The following is a 19,597-nucleotide window of genomic DNA, read 5'->3' on the forward strand; positions in this document are numbered from 1 at the left end:
CTGAAATGACTGCAACACAACGAAGAGCTGCAGTTAGTTTCAGAGTCGGTGGCAAGGAATAAGTTAGCCCTAAATATTTCTAAAAACTAAAAGCATTGTATTTGGAACAAAACACTCACTAAACCATAAACCTCAAATAAATCTTGTAATAAATCATGTAGAAATTGAACAAGTTCAAATGACTAAACTGCTTGGAGTAATTCTAGATTGTAAACTGTCATGGTCAAAGCATATTGATGCAGTAGTAGCCAAGATGGGTAGAAGTCTGTCTATAATAAAGCAATGCTCTGCCTTCTTAACAACACTATCAACAAGGCAGGTCCTACAGGCCCCTGTTGTGTCGCACCTTGACTACTGTTCAGTCGTGTGGTCACGTGCCACAAAAAATAACTTAGGAAAATTGCAATTAGCTCAGAACAGGGCAGCATGGCTGGCCCTTGGATGTACACAGAGAGCTAATATTAATAATATGCATGTCAATCTCTCCTGGCTCAAAATGGAGGAGAGACTGACTTCATCACTACTTTTATTTATGAGATATTGACATGTTGAATGCACCAAGCTGTTTGTCTAAACTACTGGCACACAGCTCGGACACCCATGCATACCCCACAAGACATGCCACAAGAGGTCTCTTCACAGGTCTCTTCCCCAAGTCCAGAACAGACTGACTATGGGAGGCACACAGTACTACATAGAGCAATGACGACATGGAACTCTATTCCACATCAAGTAACTGATACAAGCAGTAAAATTAGATTTTAAAATTCGATTTAAAAAAACTTATGGAACAGAGGGAACTGTGAAGCAACAAAAACATTGGCACAGGCACAGACATGCACACACACACGATAACATACACATGGATTTAGTACTGTGATTATGTGGTAGTGGTGGAGTAGGTGCCTGAGGGCACACAGTGTGTTGTGAAATCTGTGAATGTATTGTAATGTTTTTAAAATGGTATAAATTGCCTTAATTTTGTTGGACCCCAGGAAGAGTAGCTGCAGCAGTTAATGGGGATCCATAATAAATACAAATACCTTTTCAAAGTCATGGTTGATGATTCCATACATTTTTGGTATAAGAATCTCTAATGGGCTTTTTATTTATCTTATTTATGGAAATGAACAGATACACAGTGAATATATGGAATTATTCCTCTTGAACTGCTACATTCCAAATCAAGTCTACCAAGCCTTTTATTTTTTGTCATTTTTATGTATTTAAAATAAAAATAAATGTATGTGGGGGGGGGTGCAACAGGTAGCCTAGTGGTTAGAGAGTTGGGCCAGTAACCAAAAGGTTGCTGGATCAAATCCTCAAGCTGACATGGTAAAAATCTGTCGTTCTGCCCCTGAACAACCCACTGTTCCTAGACCATCATTGTAAATAATAATTTGTTCTCAACTAACTTGCCTAGTTAAATAATGGTAAAATAAAACTTTATTTTTATTTTTTAACTGTTTAGTCATAACATCCTTTTTGTGTTATGAACTTGAGTGAAGACCCAGTTTTAAATAATGAAAATACAGGAATGGCAAAATAAAACTTTATTTTTATTTTTTCAGAGGGGAAGAGAGAACAGGTGGGGAACTGTTTAGTCATAACATCCAGACATAACAAGACATTTTTGTTACACTTTTCGTTCTAATAACTCAACGTAAGAACCACAGAATTCCTTATGAATGTTATTCTTCTTTGTTCTTTCCAAACGTGTGTTTGTAATACACACCTGTCGGACAGCTAACTTATGATGAAGCCTCCCAACAGAACACCAAGGAACTATACTGAGGAAGTCAGAGGCTCTTTGTACTCAATGTCACATAACGCTGCAAAACAAACAAATAAACCATTAGGGACTGACCATAGAGTTAGAAAGAGAACTCTAGATGGATAAAACCTGTTTTAGCATGGACATTGCCATTGAGAGCTTCCACCATTTTAAAGTAGTCAACTGGGTAGGACTTCCTAGAGTCCCAGTTGGTATTAGATAGAATGTCGTGGCCCGCCCGCCTGTGGGGAAGACAACCTGTGGTTACCTAGGTTACCCGATTGGCTCAGAGCAAATACTTTACCTTTTTCAAATGCAATTTTCTTGCTGTCTGCTTGTTTTGGTCAATTATAAAACTATATTGAAGAAAAGTACAACATGTCTAAAGATTACAGTGCCTTGCGAAAGTATTCGGCCCCCTTGAACTTTGCAACCTTTTGCCACATTTCAGGCTTCAAACATAAAGATATAAGACTGTATTTTTTTGTGAAGAATCAACAACAAGTGGGACACAATCATGAAGTGGAATGACATTTATTGGATATTTCAAACTTTTTTAACAAATCAAAAACTGAAAAATTGGGCGTGCAAAATTATTCAGCCCCTTTACTTTCAGTGCAGCAAACTCTCTCCAGAAGTTCAGTGAGGATCCCTGAATGATCCAATGTTGACCTAAATGACTAATGATGATAAATACAATCCATCTGGCCGTAATCAAGTCTCTGTATAAATGCACCTGCACTGTGATAGTCTCAGAGGTCCGTTAAAAGCGCAGACAGCATCATGAAGAACAAGGAACACACCAGGCAGGTCCGAGATACTGTTGTGAAGAAGTTTAAAGCCGGATTTGGATACAAAAAGATTTCCCAAGCTTTAAACATCCCAAGGAGCACTGTGCAAGCAATAATATTGAAATGGAAGGAGTATCAGACCACTGCAAATCTACCAAGACCTGGCCGTCCCTCTAAACTTTCAGCTCATACAAGGAGAAGACTGATCAGAGATGCAGCCAAGAGGCCCATGATCACTCTGGATGAACTGCAGAGATCTACAGCTGAGGTGGGAGACTCTGTCCATAGGACAACAATCAGTCGTATATTGCACAAATCTGGCCTTTATGGAAGAGTGGCAAGAAGAAAGCCATTTCTTAAAGATATCCATAAAATGTGTCGTTTAAAGTTTGCCACAAGCCCCCTGGGAGACACACCAAACATGTGGAAGAAGGTGCTCTGGTCAGATGAAACCAAAATGGAACTTTTTTGGCAACAACCCACTGTTCCTAGACCATCATTGTAAATAATAATTTGTTCTTAACTAACTTGCCTAGTTAAATAATGGTAAAATAAAACTTTATTTTTATTTTTTAACTGTTTAGTCATAACATCCTTTTTGTTATGAACTTGAGTCTAATAACTCAAAAGCGGTTTTAAAGAAAACAGAATTCTTTAATGAAAATACAGGAATGGCATAAATCCTTTCCAACGTTGTCAGCGGAACAAAAAGAACAGTTAGTATAGTGAAGATGCTCCCAACAGAACTCCGACAGGACTATACAAGAGTGAAGTCAGAGGCTTGCTTCTGTACATCAAAAAACACAAACAAGAATCAGACACTGAAAGTAGCAGGAACAGAAACCATTAGAGACCTAACCATAGAGTTAGAAAGAGAACTCTAGATGGATAAAACCTGTTTTAGCATGGACATTGCCATTCAGCCCCAACTTAATTAAGTTAATACTTTGAATGTCGTGGCAATTATAAAACTATATTGAAGAAAAGTAAGACAACGTGGTTACCTTTTGCTGCGATTACAGCTGTAAGTCGCTTGGGGTATGTCTCTATCAGTTTGGCACATCGAGAGACTCACCCTTCATCATCTACCTCGGTAAGACCAATCAATCAGTTAATTCATCAATCATCAATGTCAATGTTGGACTGTTAAAGTATACAGTGCCTTGCGAAAGTATTCGGCCCCCTTGAACTTTGCGACCTTTTGCCACATTTCAGGCTTCAAACATAAAGATATAAAACTGTATATTTTGTGAATCATCAACAACAAGTGGGACACAATCATGAAGTGGAACGACATTTATTGGATATTTCAAACTTTTTTAACAAATCAAAAACTGAAAAATTGGGCGCGCAAAATTATTCAGCCCCCTTAAGTTAATACTTTGTAGCGCCACCTTTTGCTGCGATTACAGCTGTAAGTCGCTTGGGTTATGTCTCTATCAGTTTTGCACATCGAGAGACTGAAATTTTTTCCCATTCCTCCTTGCAAAACAGCTCGAGCTCAGTGAGGTTGGATGGAGAGCATTTGTGAACAGCAGTTTTCAGTTCTTTCCACAGATTCTCGATTGGATTCAGGTCTGGACTTTGACTTGGTCATTCTAACACCTGGATATGTTTATTTTTGAACTATTCCATTGTAGATTTTGCTTTATGTTTTGGATCATTGTCTTGTTGGAAGACAAATCTCCGCCCCAGTCTCAGGTCTTTTGCAGACTCCATCAGGTTTTCTTCCAGAATGGTCCTGTATTTGGCTCCATCCATCTTCCCATCAATTTTAACCATCTTCCCTGTCCCTGTTGAAGAAAAGCAGGCCCAAACCATGATGCTGCCACCACCATGTTTGACAGTGGGGATGGTGTGTTCAGGGTGATGAGCTGTGTTGCTTTTACACCAAACATAAAGTTTGGCATTGTTGCCAAAAAGTTCCATTTTGGTTTCATCTGACCAGAGCACCTTCTTCCACATGTTTGGTGTGTCTCCCAGGGGGCTTGTGGCAAACTTTAAACGACACATTTTATGGATATCTTTAAGAAATGGCTTTCTTCTTGCCACTCTTCCATAAAGGCCAGATTTGTGCAATATACGACTGATTGTTGTCCTATGGACAGAGTCTCCCACCTCAGCTGTAGATCTCTGCAGTTCATCCAGAGTGATCATGGGCCTCTTGGCTGCATCTCTGATCAGTCTTCTCCTTGTATGAGCTGAAAGTTTAGAGGGACGGCCAGGTCTTGGTAGATTTGCAGTGGTCTGATACTCCTTCCATTTCAATATTATTGCTTGCACAGTGCTCCTTGGGATGTTTAAAGCTTGGGAAATCTTTTTGTATCCAAATCCGGCTTTAAACTTCTTCACAACAGTATCTCGGACCTGCCTGGTGTGTTCCTTGTTCTTCATGATGCTGTCTGCGCTTTTAACGGACCTCTGAGACTATCACAGTGCAGGTGCATTTATACAGAGACTTGATTACGGCCAGATGGATTGTATTTATCATCATTAGTCATTTAGGTCAACATTGGATCATTCAGGGATCCTCACTGAACTTCTGGAGAGAGTTTGCTGCACTGAAAGTAAAGGGGCTGAATAATTTTGCACGCCCAATTTTTCAGTTTTTGATTTGTTAAAAAAGTTTGAAATATCCAATAAATGTCGTTCCACTTCATGATTGTGTCCCACTTGTTGTTGATTCTTCACAAAAAATACAGTTTTATATCTTTATGTTTGAAGCCTGAAATGTGGCAAAAGGTCGCAAAGTTCAAGGGGGCCGAATACTTTCGCAAGGCACTGTACTTTTCAACATTGCCTTCTTCTGAGCGTTCTCACTACTTAGACAAATATAATATTGTAGGGCTTCCCTCATGCCCCTTTTCATGACGTGCTAGCAGCCATGTGAGGGAGTGCTAGTTAGCTACCGACCAGAACATTAAGCTAGCCAAGACCAACAACACAAACAAACAGACTATAAAGCTACGAGTAGTGAGTGGAGTTACAAACGGACTATACTAAACAAGTTAAATATCTTACCTGTAATTAAATGTTTTCCACACACATAGCTACTTGTAGCCTACTTGGACACAGGGGCTATGTTCCAAAATGCATACATGTGTTCTATCTAGACTGTATAGTGAGTACGAAAAGGCAAATATGTACAAAGTTTACCGGAAGTTTTACAAGCGTACTTGGGAGGTCTGGAAAACTAAGCACGCATGGGAGCATACTTTTTCTTTCCCTTCGCAGTGGAGGCTATCCAATAACACCTTGCGACACAGCGAAAATTCCCAAACCTCTGAATTAATGGTGAACTGAAATCCCCGCTTAAGAGAAAATGTTCCAGAGGAAGACGTTTGTAAAATGTAAATATTATGTTTACTTATTCACCACATTATGTTAAAACATTTTAAAATTAAAATGTTGACTCACTCAAGCAAGCTAAGTTAGCTGGTTGGACACGATGGCTAGCTAGCAGGCGATCACGTCCTGGTTATCAGCTGTTTAGAGATGAACAACTAAAAAAACTAATTGTCAAGTCAGCAGTGCCAATTGTGAAGACCCAGACAGTATTTTAATCATGAATTGGTGAACTTGCTAGCCAGCTGAAGTCAAATGTATCAGATTATTTTTTCCCCAATTTTTTTTCATGGCATTGGCTTCGCAGGACAAACTAGTTGTGTCCGACTGGTTTGGAGGCAAGAAATTTGAACAACATCTGCTTAATAACATAGTAAATGCAGCTAGCTGTGTTCTGTTTAATCTAAGCTTGATAGTCAGCCAAGTTATTTGTGCATTAATATCGCAGATTGATCGTGGCTTTTATCAATGTAATTGTCTGCATCATTTCCAATCCCCCATATATATATATTTTTTAAATACACTACCAGTCAAAAGTTTTAGAACACCTTCTCATTCAAGGGTTTTTCTTTATTTTTACTATTTTCTACTTTGTAGAATAGTAGTGAAGACATAAAAACTATGAAATAACACATAATAATCATGTAGTAACCAAAAAACTGTTAAACAAATCAAAATATATTTTATATTTGAGATTCTTCAAAGTAGCCAACCTTTGCCTTGATGACAGCTTTGCACACTCTTGGCATTCTCTCAATCAGCTTCATGAGGTAGTCACCTGGAATGCATTTCAGTTATTAACTGGTGTGCCTTGTTCATTTGTGGAATTTATTTCCTTCTTAATGTGTTTGAGCCAATCAGTTGTGTTGTGACAAGGTGTCTCTGTGTGTGTGGGAGGGAGGGATGATGGTGTATGATGAAACTGGCTCTCATGAGGACCGCCACAGAGGATAAGTACATTAGAGTTACCAGCCTCAGATATTGCAGCCCAAATAAATGCTTCACAGAGTTCAAGTAACACACATCTCAACATCAACTGTTCAGGGTAGACTGTGTGAATCAGGACTTCATGGTCAAATTGCTGCAAAGAAACCACTACTAAAGGACACCAATAAGAAGAAGATCCTTTCTTGGGCCAAGAACCATGAGCAATGGACATTAGACCAGTGGAAATCTGTCCTTTGGTCTGATGAGTCCACATTTGAGATTTTCTTTGTGAGACACAGAGTAGGTGAACGGATGATCTCTGCATGTGTGGTTCCAAACATGAAGCATGCAGGAGGAGGTGTGATGGTGTGGGTGTGCTTCGCTGGTGACACAGTCAGTGATTTATTTAGCATTCAAGGCACACTTAACTAGCATGGCTACCACAGCATTCTGCAGCGATATGCCATCCCATCAGGTTTGCGCTTAGTGGGACTATCATTTGTTTTTCTACAGGACAATGACCCAACACACCTCCAGGCTGTGTAAGGGGTATTTGACCAAGAAAGAGAGAGATGGAGTGCTGTATCAGATGACCTGGCCTCCACAATCATCCGACCTCAACCCAATTGAGATGGTTTTGGATGAGTGTCACAGGAATTTCATAATTCCTATATGTGTTCATTAATTAAATACACTCTTGTCAGTTTTTAAGTATTTGTAAGATTCTTATTTGTATAAAATAGACAGGGACCAGTCTTATCAAAATTATATAATAGTATTTATTCTCGGAGCGCGCTGCCATGGAACCACAAACAACAGTTTATTTACAAAATATGACGTCATAGGTTATAAAATGTCCTTCCTCCTACCGACCAGGACAAAGCAGGTTCAAAAGTTTATTCCAACCTCCTAGCGCACACACACTCAAGATTAAGATCAAGATTAACTTCTGGAGTCTTCACCTTCACCCATCACTATTTAGAAGAAAGTTCCAGATAATGGAAAACCCAGGGAGGCACTCACTGCCTTATCTAAACATCCCAGAGCTAAGTTGGGTCAGTTCAACCATAGGTTAACGATCCTTTTTGCTTAAAAACCCACAATCCATTGCTCCCCAACCCAGCTGGAATGGTGTTTATTATATTTAATAACCCCCTGTTTCATGCTACACAATCCCTTCCTTATGAATTAACATTATTCATCAGATATAATAAAACAGAGTAGAGTTTAATTAGTTATAGTTCTATTTAAAATGTAGATATTGTTTAGTCATTATTCATAACATTCCTAACAATGTGTTGGACCACAGAGTGAAGGAAAAGCTGCCAACAAGTGCTCAGCATACGTGGGAACTCCTTCAAGACTGTTGGAAAAACATTTCAGGTGAAGTTGGTTTAGAGAATTGCAAAGCTGCCATCAAGGAAAAGGGTGGTTAATTTGAAGAATCTCAAATATAAAATGTATTTTATATGTTTAACACTTTTTTGGTTACTCCATAATTCCATATGTGTTATTTCGTAGTTTTGATGTCTTCACTATTATTTTACAATGTAGAAAATAGTTTTAAAAATTAAAGAAGAACCTTTGATTGAGTAGGTGTGTTCAACCTTTTGACTGGTACTGTATGTTGTTGTTTTTTTGTTACATTTATTTCTCACTTGTTTGATAAGATTAGTACAGATTTTCTCAGGAGACCCCACATGGGGCCCGACCCCGAGTTTGGGGTTGTCACTGGTTACCACAGCCACAAATATTTGCTCTTGTTCTTATTTTAAGGTTAGGCATTAGGTTTGCAGTGTGGTTAAGGTTAGGGTTAAGGTTTAGGGTTAGGTTTAAAATCAGATTGTAAGAAGATACATTTTAAAAACAGGCAGGTTTTAGGCATAATTATGACTTTGTGACTGTGGTAACTAGTGACGACCCGAGTTTGGGAACCACTGTACTAACTTCTCTCTGCTTGCTTCCTCTCTCTGTCTCCTCTGCTTCCTCCTGCATGCATTGTAGCCTGCCTCAGCCTCAACACTGTCTGTCTCAGTAGCCTTCTCTCTGTAAAGCATAGTTATTATGAGAACTCAGTAGCCTACCCAGGCGAAGATAACGATCAAACCGCTGTTCATGATTCTACTTCTTCGCAAAGAGACAGGCGCAATTACAACTCAGTCAGGTCAAGAATATACGTTTTCTGAGCTTTGATCAACGCTGGGAGCAATATTTAGATGTTGACCGGTAATTTATTTGATTGTGTTCTATATTCTGTATATATAGTTACGGCCATTACACCGTCATATTACTGATGAAGTCTAAGCTGGAATGGCTAGCTTCATTAGATCTAGTGTTTTCCCCTTCATACAGTACCTTCAGAAAGTTTCCACAGCCCTTGACTTTTTCCACTTTATGTTGTGTTACAAAGTGGGATTCAAATGGATTTAGATCATCACAAAATATTTGAAGTGGAAGAAGAATTCAAACATTAGTAAAACAAAATCATGAAAAATATAACACTAATATGTCTTAATTAGACAAGTATTTAACATTCTGAGTCAATACTTGTTAGAATCACCTTTGGCAGTGATTACAGCTCTGAGTCTTTCTGGGTACGTCTCTAAGAGCTTTCCACAACTGCATTTTGCAACATTTGCCCATTATTCTTTACAAAATTCTTCTAGCTTTGTCAAATTGGTTGTTAATCTCTATTAGACAACCATTTTCAGGTATTGCAATAGATTTTCAAACAGATTTAAGTCAAAACTGTTACCAGGCCACTCAGGAACATTCACTGTCTTCTTGCTAAGCAACTCCAGTGTAGATTCTGCCTTGTGTTTTAAGTTATTATCTTGCTGAAAGGTGAATTCATCTCTCCAGTATCTGGTAGAAAGCAGACTGAACAAGATTTTCCTCTATGATTTTGCCTGTGCTTAGCTCCAGTCCTTTTCTTGTTAATTAGCATGTTGCTCACACCTGTGGCCTGCTGCCTGAAACGTTTCAGTTTGTTTAAATGTTCCGTGTGTGAAGGGGACTGCTGGTATGTCTGCAAGTTTTAAAATAATCTATTTATTACAATATCACCATTTCTGTCTTATCAATGTGAGAGCGCATCGGCCGGCAATCTCACAAATCCATTAGGAAGGATCCTGGCAGCCAAGGCAAAGAAAATCGTCCACTGAAAGGGTCCCCAATGTGATTTCATTTTATAATAATCACTAACTTGGCTACTTCCGCTTACACTATCTTTCAGTTGCTTGGCCATTGCACACAACTGGAGCAGCAGCCAATGATGAGGCTAGAGAGGTTGGGGTGAAATCCTGCACGGAGCCTTCACCGTGCGCTGCACCTTTAAGAGCGCATCAGCAGTCAGAAAGTCTTGTTGATTTTATCAGAGTGGTTAGTTTGTAAAGTCTTTAACTCCATCACCGGTGTTACCGCTCTACGTCGTGGTTGTTATCTTTTGTGACTGCACCGGTTATTGATCGCATTGATTAGTAGCAACATTGTTGCGAAGCTTTGACATACGAACCATAAGACTGGCAGACAGTGAAACTGCAAGCCTGAAGTCAACAACCCACTCTCTCTCTCTTCCCTCTATTGGGCTTTTCACTGCAGCAGACTTAGTTTTTTCCCCAATGTGCTTCCCTTTGTTGTTCAGTGTCGCTGGATTATTATTGCCCTGCCAGACGTATTTGGGTTGATAATTTAGTTAAAGGAAGGTTGCCTGCGAGTTTATTGTGTATTGTTATTTGAACTGTATTGATGCGGTGTGGTACTATTGATATGTGGCCGAGAAGATTTTGGACATTTTAGGCCTTGGTTTCGTCTATGAACACCCCCCCCTCTCCCCCTCCCCATTCATACCCTCTGCACTCCTCCACTGGGAGGTAATACATATTATTGCAAATCCTCTAGGCAGTCTCTTCTGCTGATGTGTATGGTAGTGGTACTCTATCTATCCTACTCTTTTCCTTTCGGCAGGGTTAATACCTGCCTGGCGCCCGAACAAAATCTTGATCTTTTCCCCTCTCTAACAATACCACCCACTCAAAGCTGAATCATGTCTTTTGTTAGAACCCCATACTGTGTCAATGTGGACACACCTAATTGTAATCATGACCGGGATTCTTTCATTGTGGAAGGACTCGATTGTGTTATGGAGTCGGAGAGCACTGTCCCTTATCCTCAGGCTTCTGGCTCACCTATAACTTTTCCACCATTACCCTCCCCTCAACCTCTTCCTGTTACCCTGCCCAGACAGACTGTGAGAAGTGTATCTTTGCTCACTGGACAAATGGAACTACAATGGACACACACCAACCATAGTTTGACAATGCAGGAGAATGCCATTCACAAAACTCAAAGTGTGGAGGCTTATCAGAAAGATGTGCAGCCGAGTTAGGCTCACCTCTCTCGTCAACTCGAGGAAAACAAACAACAAACTGTTCAGAGACCGAAGTCTTTGCAAGATTCTCTGAAGCAGGACGTTCAAGGGAAAATGCAGAGTTTCAAAACACTCATAGGTTATGACTAGATGATGGTTAGTTTCTATCTTGAGGAGGTACAAAAACAGAGAGCAGAGGAGACAGCATCTGTTGTGAAGGGAGTGTGTTCTTATCTGAAAGAGGTTATGGAGGACATGAAGAACTCTCTCGAAGGGGAATTACAATTTCTGATTGATCAAACACAAAAAGAGTCCTCTACTGAAATGGAAAAAGCACAGAAGGCCACAGACCTTCAACTGGAGGAGCTGCATCAGGAGGTAATGCAGTGCTTTTCCCTTCTGGACAAATTCTCTGCACCTCCCTCATGGTTTACTTCTGCCCCTGGCCCTGCCATTAAGTGAATAGGAACAGGTAGCACTACAAAAACCCCACGGAAGATAGTGTTAAACAACAGAACTCCCGTTTCCCCAAGACCCCTTGCCACTGTAATGTCACCTCTAGCTCCCTCCCTAAAAAACTACTTTCCCCAATTTTGGCAGCCCAGAAGATGATGTTGATCCACTGTTTTTCCTATCTAAGTGTAATGATTTCCTTTCTATCTGTCCCCTTACTGACTTGGAGGTTTTTGTCACCCGCCACAGTGTTTCTCCATGGCACAGCAAGAGACTCGTGGAAGATAGCCAATGAACATGTCAACCTGGGAGGAGTTTCAAAAAATATTCCTCTCATCCTTTGTGGTGGTTAATTTCTTTACTATCAAATGAGGAGAGGCAAACTTATAACACAAAATGTATGGAATGGGTCACAAGGTTTCGATTTTTATTAAATATACTTATAATTCACAGCAGACAGTATCTGCTGTAAAAACAGTTTTCTTCATGTAGAGACCAAGGTCTGACCCTGGGGTCATCTCTTCCTGGTACATTATACAACAGAAACATTAACTCATGCTCTGGAATGCGGTCTCTCTAGGTTTATTCACCCAAAAGACATCGTAAATCTCCTGTCAGTGTTATCTCCCAGAGGCCCACTTTCAGTTTACAGTGACACAATAAAGTAATAAGAACCCTCTATTCTGTTGCATAAAACAACCATTTGATGCAATTAAAGTATTATAACATAATCTTGTAATTTCCACCTTACCTTCCTCTCAGAGGACTATGAGGATGAACTGGTGGTACGTGTTCTTAACAGAGTCCAGGGTCAAGCAGAGCCAATAAGAGACTTTGCCTTCTCCTATCGAGTTCTATGTAGGAGATGGAAGGCTGATATTACTGAGCAGGAGATGGTCAAACTCATTCTTAAGAACATGGTTCTCCCGCCTTGCCAGTCAAATTTGGGAACATGTCCAGAATGTGGATGATCTGGTGTGTCTTGGGACTCAGTTTGAGAAGGACTGGAAGCACTACCTCCAAACGCAAACCCTTGATCCCTCATCCCGGTATCCCAATAACTCTCCTGGGGCTAAACTGTCTCAGCCATTTGCTGCCCAAGATCCAAGACAAAAATCCAGTGATATGCTGGAAGTGTAAAGTCCAACATCCTCCAGGTTCTTGCCCCCTCTATGGCTTGCATCAGGATTCAGGAAAAAGTCAGAACGGACAGAAGACTAACAGTCTAGACAGGCGTGGTGGCTTGCATACAATTGGGTCGGCCTTAATGCCCACCATGAAGACTTCAGACAGCACAACTAGCTGTCTTATTCCTATTCCGCAACAACTATTGGTTCCTCTGACTGTTAGGAACTGGGAAGGAAGGCCACAGGAGCAACTTACACCCTAATGCAAGAGTCCCTGTGGCCAAACATGACATTACCTTACGAGGTGCTTTGTACTTGGCCAATGGAGAACCTACCACTCCCTTTTTTTTTTTTTTTCACCTTTATTTAACCAGGTAGGCTAGTTGAGAACAGGTTCTCATTTACAACTGCGACCTGGCCAAGATAAAGCATAGCAGTGTGAACAGACAACACAGAGTTACACATGGAGTAAACAATTAACAAGTCAATAACACAGTAGAAAAAAAAGGGGAGTCTATATACAATGTGTGCAAAAGGCATGAGGAGGTAGGCGAATAATTACAATATTGCAGATTAACACTGGATTGATAAATGATCATGTACAGGTAGAGATATTGGTGTGCAAAAGAGCAGAAAAGTAAATAAATAAAAACTGTGGGGATGAGGTAGGTGAAAATGGGTGGACTATTTACCAATAGATTATGTACAGCTGCAGCGATCGGTTAGACATTTACATTTAACATTTAAGTCATTTGGCAGACGCTCTTATCCAGAGCGACTTACAAATTGGTGAATTCACCTCATGACATCCAGTGGAACAGCCACTTTACAATAGTGCATCTAAATCATTTAAGGGGGGGGGGGGGTGAGAAGGATTACTTTATCCTATGTTTGAAGTTGGTGAGGGAGATAAAGGTCTCCAACTTCAGCGATTTTTGCAATTCGTTCCAGTCACAGGCAGCAGAGTACTGGAACGAAAGGCGGCCGAATGAGGTGTTGGCTTTAGGGATGATCAGTGAGATACACCTGCTGGAGCGCGTGCTACGGATGAGTGTTGCCATCGTGACCAGTGAACTGAGATAAGGCGGAGCTTTACCTAGCATGGCCTTGTAGACGACCTGGAGCCAGTGGATCTTGCGACGAATATGTAGCGAGGGCCAGCCGACTAGAGCATACAAGTCGCAGTGGTGGGTGGTATAAGGTGCTTTAGTGACAAAACGGATGGCACTGTGATAAACTGCATCCAGTTTGCTGAGAAGAGTGTTGGAAGCAATTTTGTAGATGACATCGCCGAAGTCGAGGATCGGTAGGATAGTCAGTTTTACTAGGGTAAGCTTGGCAGCGTGAGTGAAGGAGGCTTTGTTACGGAATAGAAAGCCGACTCTTGATTTGATTTTCGATTGGAGATGTTTGATATGGGTCTGGAAGGAGAGTTTGCAGTCTAGCCAGACACCTAGGTACTTATAGGTGTCCACATATTCAAGGTCGGAACCATCCAGTGTGGTGATGCTAGTCGGGCAAGCGGGTGCAGGCAGCGATCGGTTGAAAAGCATGCATTTGGTTTTACTAGCGTTTAAGAGCAGTTGGAGGCCACGGAAGGAGTGTTGTATGGCATTGAAGCTCGTTTGGAGGTTAGATAGCACAGTGTCCAATGACGGGCCGAAAGTATATAGAATGGTGTCGTCTGCGTAGAGGTGGATCAGGGAATCGCCCGCAGCAAGAGCAACATCATTGATATATACAGAGAAAAGAGTCGGCCCGAGAATTGAACCCTGTGGCACCCCCATAGAGACTGCCAGAGGACCGGACAGCATGCCCTCCGATTTGACACACTGAACTCTGTCTGCAAAGTAATTGGTGAACCAGGCGGTTGAAATCAGGCTGGATTGACATGACAATAAAGCTGCATGATGAGATTATTAACCTTCCTGTGGCTATACTTGCAGATCCAAGTCTTGCATTTGCTGTAGTCCTTGGACTGGACTTCATGTTCTTCAGTGGACTGACCATCTCAATATCCGAACCATCCTATCGGCTGAGTTCTGACCATTCCCTGCATCATTCATTTCAACCTGGAAATGCACTGATTTCAGAGCCTGCTACCTTATTCAGAGTTCTGGCTAGGTCAAGTTGAAGACAATGAAAAAGACGGAGAAAATACAAAGAAAAGACAAAGACAAAAACAAGTTCCACCAGTGAAGCCAGAGAACACAGCTATCACACTGATTACAGCTGTACCCCCCCTTCTATTCAAGAGCAAAAGCAAACTTGATTCTGATTTCTACATCAAACAAGCAGTGGAACAGGCATGTCTGTCAGAGAACGAGAGGTGGCAGCTGGAGAAGAACAGTGAGGTCAGTACTCTTACACCCGGCCGTACAACCGTCTTCAAAATCTATACCCGGCATGAAGTCCCCATTTAAGCAATGTCCCTACAGACTGTCCCCCGCCAATCTGGCAATTCTCAAAGACCAGCTCCAAAGCATGTTGGAGAAAGGAGTTCTGGAACCTTCTTATTACAGATGTGCTTCTCTGCTTGTCTTGATTCCAAAGAAAAATGGTGGATATCGATTCTGTGTAGACTACAGGAAGCCGAATGCCATAACAGAAAGCGATGCCTACCCTCCACTGAACATCAATGACATACTGGAATCTTTGGCAGGAGCATCCATCTTTAGTAATCTGGATCTGAACAGCGGATGTTGGCAGGTGGCAATGGATCCCGCCAGTCAGGACAAGACTGCCTTTGTCACCCCTGCTGGTTTGTACTCCTTCAAAGTCATGCCTTTTGGTTTGAATAATGCTCCAGCAACCTTCCATAGGTTGATGGAGATTGTCCTAGGAGATCTGAAGCATTTGAAGCACTCAATAGTCTCATCACTCCTTGGACATCCTAAACTGAATGCTAATTTCATTGTGTGCATGGATGCAAGTCAAACAGGACTTGGAGCAGTCTTGGCTCAACAAATAGGACCTGGAACAGAAGAAGTTCTTGCCTATGCAAGTCACACCCTTAATTCAGTTGAGAGGAATTATTCTACAACTTAACCCTCTTGAAACTCCCCATCCCGGATCCGGGATCGTGACTAAAGCCTCAGGCTCATTAGCATAACGCAACGTTAACGATTTCTGAAAATCGCAAATAAAATGAAAATAATGCGTCTGCTCTCAAGCTTAGCCTTTTCTTAACAACACTGTCATCTCAGATTTTCAAAAAATGCTTTTGAACCATAGAAATTGACTAATTTGTGTAAGAGTATGCAAAGCTAGCTTAGCATTTTGAGTAGCATTTAGCACGCAACATTTTCACAAAAACCAGATAACCAAATAAATAAAATCATTTACCTTTGAAGAGCTTCGGATGTTTTCAATGAGGAGACTCTCAGTTACATACCAAATGCGCAGTTTTTCCTGAAAGCGTCTGTGGGTAGGAGAAATCGTTCCGTTTTGTACATCGCATCTGGCTACCGAAACGAACCGAAAATTCAGTCACCTACAACGTCAAACTTTTTCCGAATTAACTCCATAATATCGACCGAAACATGGCAAACGTTGTTTGGAATCAATCCTCAAGGTGTTTTTTCACATATCTCTTCATTGATATATCGTTTGTGGAAGCTTGCTTTCCTCTCTGAATCCCGTGGAAAAATACTTGCAGCTGACTTTTGCGCACCAATTTCGGCGCAGGACACCGGGCGGACACGTGGTAAATGTGGTCTCTTACGGTCAATCTTCCAATGATCTGCCTACAAATACGTCACAATGCTGCAGACACCTTGGGGAAACGACAGAAAGGGCAGACTTACTCCTCTCGCATTCACAGCCATATAAGGAGACAATGGAAAACAGAGCCTCAAAAATCCTGCTCATTTCCTGGATGCCGTCTCATCTTGGTTTTGCCTGAAGCTCACGTTCTAGGGCACGCACAGAAAATATCTTGGTAGTTCTGGACACGTCAGAGTGTTTTCTTTCGAAAGCTATCAATTATATGCATAGTCGAGCATCTTTTTGTGACAAAATATCTTGTTTAAAACGGGAACGTTTTTCATCCAAAAATGAAATAGCGCCCCCAGAGCATCAAGAGGTTAACTTCTTCGAGATAGGGGGCTCTTTTAGTTTTTGGATAAAAAACGTTCCCGTTTTAAACAAGATATTTTGTCTTGAAAAGATGCTCGACTATGCATGTAATTGACAGATTTGGAAAGAAAACACTCTGATGTTTCCAAAACTGCAAAGATATTATCTGTGAGTGCCCCAAGACTAATGCTACAGGCGAAACCAAGATGAAATTTCATACAGGAAATGGTCCAGATTTTGAATGCGCTGTGTTCCAATGTCTCCTTATATGGCTGTGAATACGCCAGGAATGAGCCTGCACTTTCTGTCGTTTCCCCAAGGTGTCTTCATCATTGTGACGTATTTGTAGGCATATCATTGGAAGATTGACCATAAGAGACTACACTTACCAGGTGTCCGCCCGGTGTCCTCCGTCGAAATTATTGCGTAATCTCCAGCTCCATGTGCGTTTGCATTTTCTTCAGAGGAGAAATTCAACTGTCACGAATGATTTATCATCGATAGATATGTGAAAAACACCTTGAGGATTGATTCTAAACAACGTTTGCCATGTTTCTGTCGATATTATGGAGATAATTTGGGAAAAAAGTTTGCGTTGTAATGACTTAATTTTCGGGGTTTTTTCTTAACCAAACGTGATGAACAAAACGGAGAGATTTGTCCTACACAAATAATCTTTTTGGAAAAGCTGAACATTTGCTATCTAACTGAGAGTCTCCTCATTGAAAACATCTGAAGTTCTTCAAAGGTAAATGATTTTACTTGAATGCTTTTCTTGTTTTTGTGAAAATGTTGCCTGCTGAATGCTAGGCTTAATGCTATGCTAGCTATCAATACTCTTACACAAAAGCTTGTTTAGCTATGGTTGAAAAGCATATTTTGAAAATCTGAGGTGACAGTGTTGTTAACAAAAGGCTAAGCTTGAGAGCAAATCTATTTATTTCATTTCATTTGCGATTTTCATGAATAGCTAACATTGCGTTATGGTGATGAGCTTGAAGCTATAAATAGGATCCCGGAGACGGGATTGCTCGTCGCAAGAAGTTAAAGGGAGTGCCTCGATGTGGTCTGAGCTTTGGAGAAATGGAGCTACTACTTGGAGTCGAAGGTCTTCCACGTTGTCACAGACCACAGTGGGTTCTGGCATCAGGCAAGACCAACAGCCATCTTATTTGCTGGTCTATCAGACTGCAGATGTTGGACTTCATCATTGAATATCGCAAAGGAAAACTGAATATTCTACCAGATTCCCTTTCTCGGATTACAGAGTCTGCCAATGTTTGTCCTCCCTTATGCAGCACTTACACTACAGCTAAGTGTCTGGATGAATCCTTCCTTCTGGATGATGAGAATGTGTGGAGAGCACAGCAGAAGGATGCCGCCATCATGGCAATCCACAAGAGTGAGTCTGAAGGCGACTTGAAGAGTCGCTTCAACGAGAAGTTCAGCATAATTCAGGATAAAGTGTATCAAAAAACTCCAAGAGGAGATGGATCACACAGCACTCATTACCGCATCTTCATCCCCTCTACATTTTTTACTTCATTTTTTTATTTCACCATTCTGTAATCAGGTTGAGGCCAGTTGAGAACAAGTTCTCATTTACAACTGCGACCTGGCATGCAGACATTTGAGTGACCAGATGATCCAAGCGTATCATGCCAACCCCATGATTGGCCACCTTGAAGTTCTTAAGACTTACCAAAGATTACAAGAGGTGGCTTAATGGCCAGGCATGTGGGTTGATACCAAGATGTTTGTACAACCGTGTGAAGTCTGCCAGAAGTACAAACCAGACATTGACAGACCTGCCGGGAAACTGCAGCAGACCATGGTGAACCATCTCAATGAAATGCTGGGAATTGATCTCATGGGACCTTTTCCTCCCAGCCGGGGGACCCGGGATTCATTTTTATTGGTGGTAGTGGACTACTACACACACTGGGTGGAGTTGTTTCCACTCCGCAAAGCCACTGCATCAGCCATTGCTCTAATTCTGTGAAGGGAGGTCTTTACCAGATTTGAGATTCAGGACCAAATTCTCTCTGAACGAGGTACGCAGTTCATAGCAGGAATATACAAAGACCTCTGTACTTACTGGGGTGTAGTTGCCAAGCTGACCACGGCCTACCATCCTCAGACCAACCTGACCGAGAGGGTAAACCGAACCCTGAAGGGAATGATTGCTTCATTCATGGGGGATCAGCACACAGGTGGGATTCGCATCTTCCTGAGTTTTGCCTTGCGCTGAATTCTGCGGTCCAGGAGACTTCTGGGGTCAATCCCGCCAAACTCCATCTGGGAAGACCACTAAAAGGTCCGATGAACAGAGTCTTGCAAAGTTTCAACGTTTCACCTGACTGCCCAGGGTTTGAGGCAGTCCAACACCACCTCACCTTGCTTGCCAGAGTGGAGGCCAGCAGAATCAAAGCCAAACAACGGCAGCTCAGAAACTATAACAAACATAGACGAGCGTGTTTTTCCCACCCCAGTCTCGTGTCTGGGTCCATTCTCATCATCTATCCAAGTCGTCCAAGCAGTTCACTGCCAAGCTAGCTTCGCGATGGAAAGGTCCATATCGTATGGTGTAGCAGTTGAGGCCACTGAACGGTGCATGTTGTTGACCTAAAGCCCTGCTACATAACGGCAGAAGAGCTGGATCGCAGGCAAAAGCAACATCTGCAGGACCTCTTCTTGGAGGACTCTGATGATGAGGACTTCCCTGGTTTTGTGT

Source organism: Oncorhynchus masou, chromosome 12 (assembly GCF_036934945.1).
Source record: "Oncorhynchus masou masou isolate Uvic2021 chromosome 12, UVic_Omas_1.1, whole genome shotgun sequence".
Taxonomy (NCBI): Eukaryota; Metazoa; Chordata; class Actinopteri; order Salmoniformes; family Salmonidae; genus Oncorhynchus; species Oncorhynchus masou.